The sequence below is a fragment of the Pipistrellus hanaki genome, assembly GCF_964339955.1.
Source record: "Pipistrellus hanaki genome assembly, chromosome: 9".
Lineage (NCBI taxonomy): Eukaryota > Metazoa > Chordata > Mammalia > Chiroptera > Vespertilionidae > Pipistrellus > Pipistrellus hanaki.
This window is the reverse complement of record NC_140511.1, coordinates 48909868-48917862: the sequence shown is the minus strand read 5'-3', so window position 1 is coordinate 48917862 and position 7995 is coordinate 48909868. Positions and strand designations below refer to the sequence as shown.

Here is a 7995-nt window from a genome sequence, read left to right as displayed (position 1 = left end):
CATGGATTTGTTGTTCCACTCATTTATGCATTCATTTGTTGCTTCTTGTATATGTCCTGACCAGGGCTTGAACCTGCAACCTTGGCATATCATGACAATGCTCTAACCCACATGTGTCAAACACAAGGCCCGCGGGCCAAATCCAGCCCGCCAGGCCTTGCAATGTGGCCCGCACCGCGCTGTCATCACTGCACTCCGCTGTCAGTTTATGACATTGTCAGTTTATGACTGTTCAGTAAACCATTCGGCCCGCGATTTAGGCTGGATTTTAGATTTTGGCCCCTTCTCTGATTGAGTTCGACACCCCTACTAACCAATTGAGCTACCTAGACAGGGTGATATCAGCTTAATTTTAAGTTGATCAAGTACACACACACACACACACACACACACACACACACACACACACGCCCTTTTATTGTGATTCAGATTCTACATTTCAATCCATCTCAGAGTTCATAGGAAGTGGGAGATTCAAGATAGCCCATTTGTCTTTTTTTCTCTAGTTTTATGTCTTCCCCTCTCTAGCTTTCCCTTTTGAGACTGCTATTAATTTCTTCCCCTCACAAGTGACACCATAGCGTCATGATCCTTTTATCTCGATGCCATAACTGGTTGGCACAATCTTTTTTGGTTGGCCCACAGAGTAGTATCTTAGTTTTTGGTTTAATTGCCAAGAATTAAAAATCAAGAATTTAAAAATTTTAAACACTGTTTTTTCTTGATGACTTTCTTTGGGTATAGATTGTAGCAGTGAACAAGCCAGAAGAATGTGCAAAGGCTATTGTACTTGAACTTTAGTCTCTGAGGTGGCCATCGACTCACCTCTGTGAGCAATCTCATATTAGTATTTGTTTTAACACTAAAACTTCAGTGTGTTTTGGATTGTGGTCAAGTCAAAGAAAGTTGAGTCACTCAGCAACCACAAAGTCAATAAATGTTGGCAAAAATTTTAGTTCCTTAGTCTTTGAATTTTTATTTTAATCTTCAAAATCTATGGTGGTTTCTTGGCAATGTGGACTTCTGCATACCAAATAATATAATTATCTAGAAATCAGAACCCTTTGGGGACATTTCTAAGACTTTTATTTATTACTATTCAAATTGTTATTTTATTTGGGTTTAGTCTTTATCTAAGTTGAAGACATTTTTCTGTGATCAAAATAAGACAAAATTAAAAGTAAAATCGCTATGAATATCAAAAGACCAAACAGAATACTCCTTTGTGTATATTACTTTACCTATGAAGATTATAGTTTCAGCAAAAGTCAACATCACAAATAATAGTAATAACAAACACGTTATTACTTCATAAAATATAGTGTCATAACAAAATATTTTAAAATCATGTTGTTTTCTCATATATATATATATATATATATATATATATATATATATAAACTTGTTAAAGATATACTATAAGTAGAAGAACACAGCAGAAACTTCAATATAGTAGAGATATAAGGAAGAGATGTCTAAATCTGAAGATCCAGCTTGGAAAATATGTCTGGGCAATACATCTGGAAAGGAATGTGGGATGAGTTATATGCTGCTAGGAGACATCAGAAATGATGTAAACTCATCACTGGTATTTAGTGTCTGGGCAGAGGCAAACATGATCCTAAATTAAACTAAAATATGGCTTTGTCTACAGGGGATCTTAGCCTTGTGTCTGAAACCCCAATGCAGGTAGATTAGAGTATACGATGTCAGTCAAAATGCAGGCTACCCATCTTACTCACAATACCACTTCAGTAAGTAAGCTGGGAAGCCTGCATCTGCATGGAGGGAAACAGTCATGAGGTGGCAACCAGAGCAGAGGAACACTTCAAACTTTAATGTAAGTAAGAGAATATTCCTACCTTTCTCCCAGCTCTACATGTCCTCTTACTAATAACCCCTTCATTACATCCCCTTAGGAGAGGGATTGCTAACTTCACTGATAAAGGCCAAGACCTCTACTGGACTACATATTACTGGTGGGTGAAGTTTTTCTATCTTAAAACTCGGTACCCATTCGTGGCACTAAGAATATAATCAAGCCTCCAAAGCCAAACTGAATTTATAGGAACTATGGAAAGGAATGACACCACAAGGAAGAAAACAGATAAAGAATGTGGGATTTACCTAATAGTAGACTGTCTATATAGCAACTGACACAGTATGATAGTCTTTATGTGTCACTGTGGCTAGATTTTAGCCTCTAGTTATTTAATCAAAGACTAAGTGTCGCTGGTGAAGGTATTTTGTAAATGTAATTAAAGTCCGTAAACAATTGACTTCAAGTAAGAGAGATTATCTTAGATAATCCAGGTGGGTCTGATACATTCAGCTGAAAGAATTTAAGAGTAGAATTGAGGCTTCCCAGAAGAAATTTTACCTGTGCAAAGCAGTTTCCATTCAGGCCCAAGAGTTCCAGCCTGCCCTTCCTGATGGCTTGCCCTACAGATTCCCAATTTGCCTTGCAGCCCCCACACTGAGTAAACCAACTCCTTGCAATAAATGTCTTAGTATATGTTTGCTATTTATCTGTTTGTCTGGTTGAACTCTAACGTGCCCAAATTTCTACAAGTTAATAGCATGAAAAAAGGAGGAGAGGAGTACTGCTCTGAAATGAAAGACTTGAAATATAACAAATGCAATGGGAGGATCTTGTTTGGATCCTAATTCAAATCAAATTATTACAAATTACCTATAAAAAGATGATCTTTAGATAATCTTGGAAATATAATTATGGATTGACTGCTTCTAGCCTTTGTTTTCCATGTAGCAGAGGGAGAAACTGACCTAGGTTTTGCTCTCTTGTGGTAGTGACCATTTCCCATTGACCCATCCATCTGGGAACTGGTGGATAGCCCCCAGGATTGGAGCAAGTATGTACTCTCTGTGTTCTTGAGCTTTCTCACTTCATTTCCTCTGGCCCTGTTAGTACTCATGGCATTGATCTTTCTTTACATTATACATAGTGTTTCCCCAAAAATAAGACATCCTCCGAAAATAAGACCTAGCGCATGGAAAGATAAGGCATCCCCTGAAAATAAGACCTAGTGCAACTTTGGGAGAAAAAATTAATATAAGACACTGTCTTATTTTCGGGGAAACAGGGTAGTAATGGTAAGGTCTGAGTCTTGTATTTGCATGAGGAGAAACATGACTTCTTTGATCTGTAGTTATTAGACCTAGCTGGCTTAGGAAAAAACAGACTGCCAGATGGAAGTGTTCAAAGGAGCAGAGATGGCTAATTGATAGTAATTAAACATTAGTGTGACAGCTAGAAGAAAGAATGTTAACTTGTCTCCTAGCCAAAAAAGGTCATCAGAGAAGCGGATTCCTCTGGATTCAGCAAGGTAGAAAGTGTTCAAAGGAAAATCAGACAATAGCAGCAGAGTTGTTGACAGGAATATGGGAATTCCTGAGGTCAGCTGAGATGGCTAAGGCAGGGAGGAAGCTAGCCTAATGTGGGTGAAGATGAGAAAGAAAACTGGGCCATAAAGAGTTGTGCTGAGATCAGTGACCATAGAACAGTGGTCAGCAAACCGCAGCTCGCAAACCACATGGGCTCTTTGGGCCCTTGAGTGTGGCGGGGCGTTAGTACCACTTCTTCAAAATAGACTTGCCGAGGCCGAAAACCAACTTCTGCGCATGGGCCATGGAGTTTCAATCGCACTGTACGTGCACGGTATTTTGTGGAAGAGCCACATTCAAGGGGCCAAAGAGCCGCATGTGGCTCGCGAGCCGTGGTTTGCCGACCACTGCCATAGAACATATCAATGAAGGATTGTTAGGGGCTGGCCTGAACTGATGATAACAATGAGGGTAGGTAATATACAGAACCCACTCTCTCTAAGATCCAGATACATCTTTGGGAAAATGGTGTGGTCAAATCATTCATTTAAAATGGGTTCTCAAAGACTGGGATCCAGTCTGTTTACCTGCTCTGGCCTAATATTGAACACCAGCACCTTTACAGTGTAGATTTAATGAAAATATTTTAAGTTGTTTGGTCAGACAGCAAAATACAAGATAAAATGAATAAATATGTTTCAGGATAAGTTGATCAGCTAAGATGTTATTATACTAACCTATCTATGAAGTAACATGGAACTTGGGCTGAGATAACAGTATGGAATGGACAAGAATGGGTTGAACCCCATAGTAGAAATATAGTGCAGTAACTAAAAACTGAGGTAGGTTCTGAAGTCAGACAGTGGATTTGAGTCCCTCCTCTGTAGTTTATGAACTACCGTGTTTCCCCGAAAATAAGGCATCCTCCGAAAATAAGACCTAGCACATGGAAAAATAAGACATCCCCTGAAAATAAAATCTAGCGCATCTTTGGGAGCAAAAATTAATATAAGATACTGTCTTATTTTCGGGGAAACAGGGTATGTGAACCTAGGCAAATTATTTCAACTCTCTAGAACTTCTGCTTTCTCTTCTGTAAAATTAAGATATTAGTATCTGTTTTTAACACCTATCTTCTAGGACCAGGGTGAGGCTTACAAAATATAATAAGTATAGAACACTTAACAGTGCCTAGCACACACTAAGAAAATTTTAAAAATAATTTAAAAAATTAAACAAGGAGAAATTTTAAAGGAAGTATAGGACACCATGACAGAATGCTTGAGGAGACAGAAATTTCTTCATGATTTAGCCTGGGAGGCCAGAAGAACACTGAAGTCACTATGATATGGAAATGGTGGAATTCAGGTGTCATTACTGTGACACATTCATTCCTATGGGAGATATTCTATGGAAGTATGAAAATACAGGACTGGAACACCAGTGGAAGATAACAATTGGCAATGCTGATTTGGGAATCATCTGAATACAGGTGATAACCGAAGTTCTGAGTACATGAGCTCTCCAAAATGTATAAATAAAAGCAGAGGACGGAGGACAGATCTTGAGTAGAAGCAGCCAGAAAGGAGAATTCTGGAAGATGATGTCACTTAACCTTCACTATAAATGACAGCTGTTCCCTCATATTCTACACAAATAGAACAATAACGTACTGAGGAAAAGTACCAGACTCATGGCCAGGAAATCAGGATCCTAACCCAGTTTAGTTAACTTGCTCTGTTGTCTTTAGGTGAACTACGTCCCATCTTTGGATCTCAGCTTCATCTATAAAAGAATGTTGGACTAGATGATTTATTAGACAGTTCTTTCAACTTTATGATTTTTACATCAGGAAGTTAAAAATGTTTACAATCCATAACCACTAACAGCCTCCTCATGCATTCCCACAGTCCTGTCACAGATGTTTAGTGACCTTACAAAAAGCAGGAGGCATTGGACATACTTTCCTAGAAAAATATTTCAAACGTCTCTCAGATTTTCCTGGTCTTCATTACAGAACTATGTTTACTACAATTTTATTGAAGCCTCTGCACTTTCATTGGAAAATACCTATGTAAACTGAATACACATTACAAATTGCAAAATTCATTATAAAAGGATCCTTCTTACAAAACAATTAACTTAGAGGTTCCTTCTTTCACAACTCTTACTATGATATTTATATTTATGGTACCCTACAAACTTTTTTCCTACATTTTTCAATACATAAAAAAATAAAGGTTTCCTTACCCTGCTACAAAATAACTTCGTAAGAAGAATTCCAGAGAGAATTTTTAATCTCTTCTACTATGGTTTTTTAAGATAATCCTTATTACTGTCTTACTGCTTTACATTCTAATTAATTCATTATGCTTGTGCAAATGTAAGAAAAAAGTTGTATACCGTAAATGGAAGGAATTACCTAGAGATATCAATAATTAGATTAACTAAAATAGTCTTACAGTCTCTTCTACAGTTCATTCCTCATTACTCACTTCATGAGGTATAAAAAGGAGTAATGACCCCACTTTACAAAATTGAAGGAAATCTGTACAGTAATTTTCCTGAATCCAAGGTTAGGTTGAAATAGAAATCCTTTCTCTCATTCTACTATGACTGTTCACGTACAGTCTTTGTGGGCAAATACCTATTAGTGGAATGAATGGCTGGATCATATAGTGGGTATATGTTTAGCTTTTTAAAAAATGGCTTTTTAAAAAAACTAAAGTAGTTGTTTTTCAAAGTATTGTAGTTGTATCATTTTACATTCCCAACATGCTGTCAGTCAGCAGTCGAATATCCTTAATGCTGCCCTGGAGGCAGGAGAGGCTCCTGCCACCACTGCTGCACTGACCAGCCATAAGCCTGGCTCCTGGCTGAGCGACCCTCCCCCTGTGGGAGCACACTGACCACCAGGGGGCAGCTCTTGTGTTCAGCATCTGCCCCCTGGTGATCAGTGCATGTCATAGCTACTGGTTGTTCTGCCATTCAATTGATTTGCATATTAGCCTTTTATCATATAGGCAGTGAGCATGGGGTTCTTCAAATATTTCTTTGAAGTTTAACTGCTTTCATACATGATGGAGCTTCGTTTTTGCAGCATTTAAAAAAATATATATATATTTTATTGATTTTTTTTACAGAGAGGAAGAGAGAGGGATAGTTAGAAACATTGATGAGAGAAAATCATCAATCAGCTGCCTCTTGCACACTGACTACTGGGGATGTGCCCACAACCCAGGTACATGCCCTTGACCAGAATCGAACCTGGGACCTTTCAGTGCGCAGGCCGACACTCTATCCACTGAGCCAAACCGGTTCGGCTGTTTTTGCAGCATTTAAATGTTCATCAAGTGTTCAAAAATTGAACAACTATTGCATGCCAGGTTCTGTGCTGGCCCTTAGGAAGAGGATCCTCAGTATGCTCTAAAGGAGTATAGCTGGTTTGGCTAAGTGGATATAGCGTCAACCTTTGGACTGCAGGGTCCCAGAAATGATTTCTGTCAAGGGCAAATGCCCGAGTTGCAGGCTCAGTCCCCAGTGTGGGGCCTGTAGGAGGCAGCCGATCAATGATTCTATCTCATTATTGATGTTTTTCTCTCTCTTTCTCTCTGACATCAATAAAAATATATTTTAAAAAGTACACAGACATGGACCTGACCCTGCTAAAGTTTTATCATCTTACTGAGGTATTTTAGTACAAGAGTTAAAAGCATAGGCTCAGGGTTCTATAAGCTTGGATTTGAATCTGGCTCTGCTCCTGACCTGTCGGCAGACCTTGGAAAACTTCATTAACTTTCCTAAGCCTATTTCTTCATCTGTAAAATGAGATATTAATAGATACCTCATAAGATTGCTGTGAGAATTAAATGAATTAATACCTTTAGTCCTTATAACAGGGCTTGGCACATAGTAAATGATCAATAAATGTGAGCTATTTATTATTAGAGGGCAGGATTAGTTCTTCACAGGGTAAATCCACAAATGATTGGGAAGGAAACATTAACAAGCATGAGAAGTAGTTTAATTTAGCGACTAAGCACAGAGGCCCTAGTGCCAGCAAACCTAGGTTAAAACCTTGTTCTGTTGTGTACTGGCCCAGTGCTTGGAGCCACGCCCGTAAGGTGTTTAGCATCGTTTTTTTGGCACACAGGATACTTAATGGACCACAATTATTGACTATGTATGTTCTGAAAAGCCGTAACATCGCCAACCCCTGTTCATCACAATAATAACAGCTGCTCTTTATTACTGTCCAAATGTTCTCTTTTATGTTTCTTAATCTAGTGAGGCAAGCATCATCAACACCACTTCGTGGTAAGGAACCAGATCATCTGTGTGTAACTGTGACCAGCGGGAGGTTGGAGGCCTAGTAAGTGGTGGCTTGGAATCCAACCCCTGACCAAACCAGGGTTCCAAGTGGCCTCTGTCACCAGGGGGCCCTCCGCCTCTCGCAGATGGCGCCGGGAGAGGCAGCAGTCGGCCAGGCCGTAGCCATGGCCGCCCCATGGAGCCCCTACCTCGAGGAGCCTGCCCGGCGAGGCCTTCGCCACCACCTTCCCTCTCAGGTCGCCCGGAGCAGCAGGGCACGTGAGCCAAGGCCAAGCCCCGAGGAAGGATGGGCGCCGTCTCCTGGCAACGGGCGTTACG

General features: G+C 39.7%; 1 long non-coding RNA gene across 2 annotated transcripts in view; it reads right to left on the bottom strand.

Moving 5' to 3' along the window:
* Nucleotides 1-7960, bottom strand: part of LOC311627203 — a 44046-nt gene extending 36086 nt beyond the window's left edge. For both annotated transcript variants that reach the window (XR_014795856.1, XR_014795857.1), the window contains exon 1: nt 7866-7960. This is a non-coding gene — a long non-coding RNA (uncharacterized lncRNA). The remainder of the gene's footprint in view (nt 1-7865) is intronic.
* Between the last annotated feature and the right edge of the window lie 35 nt (nt 7961-7995).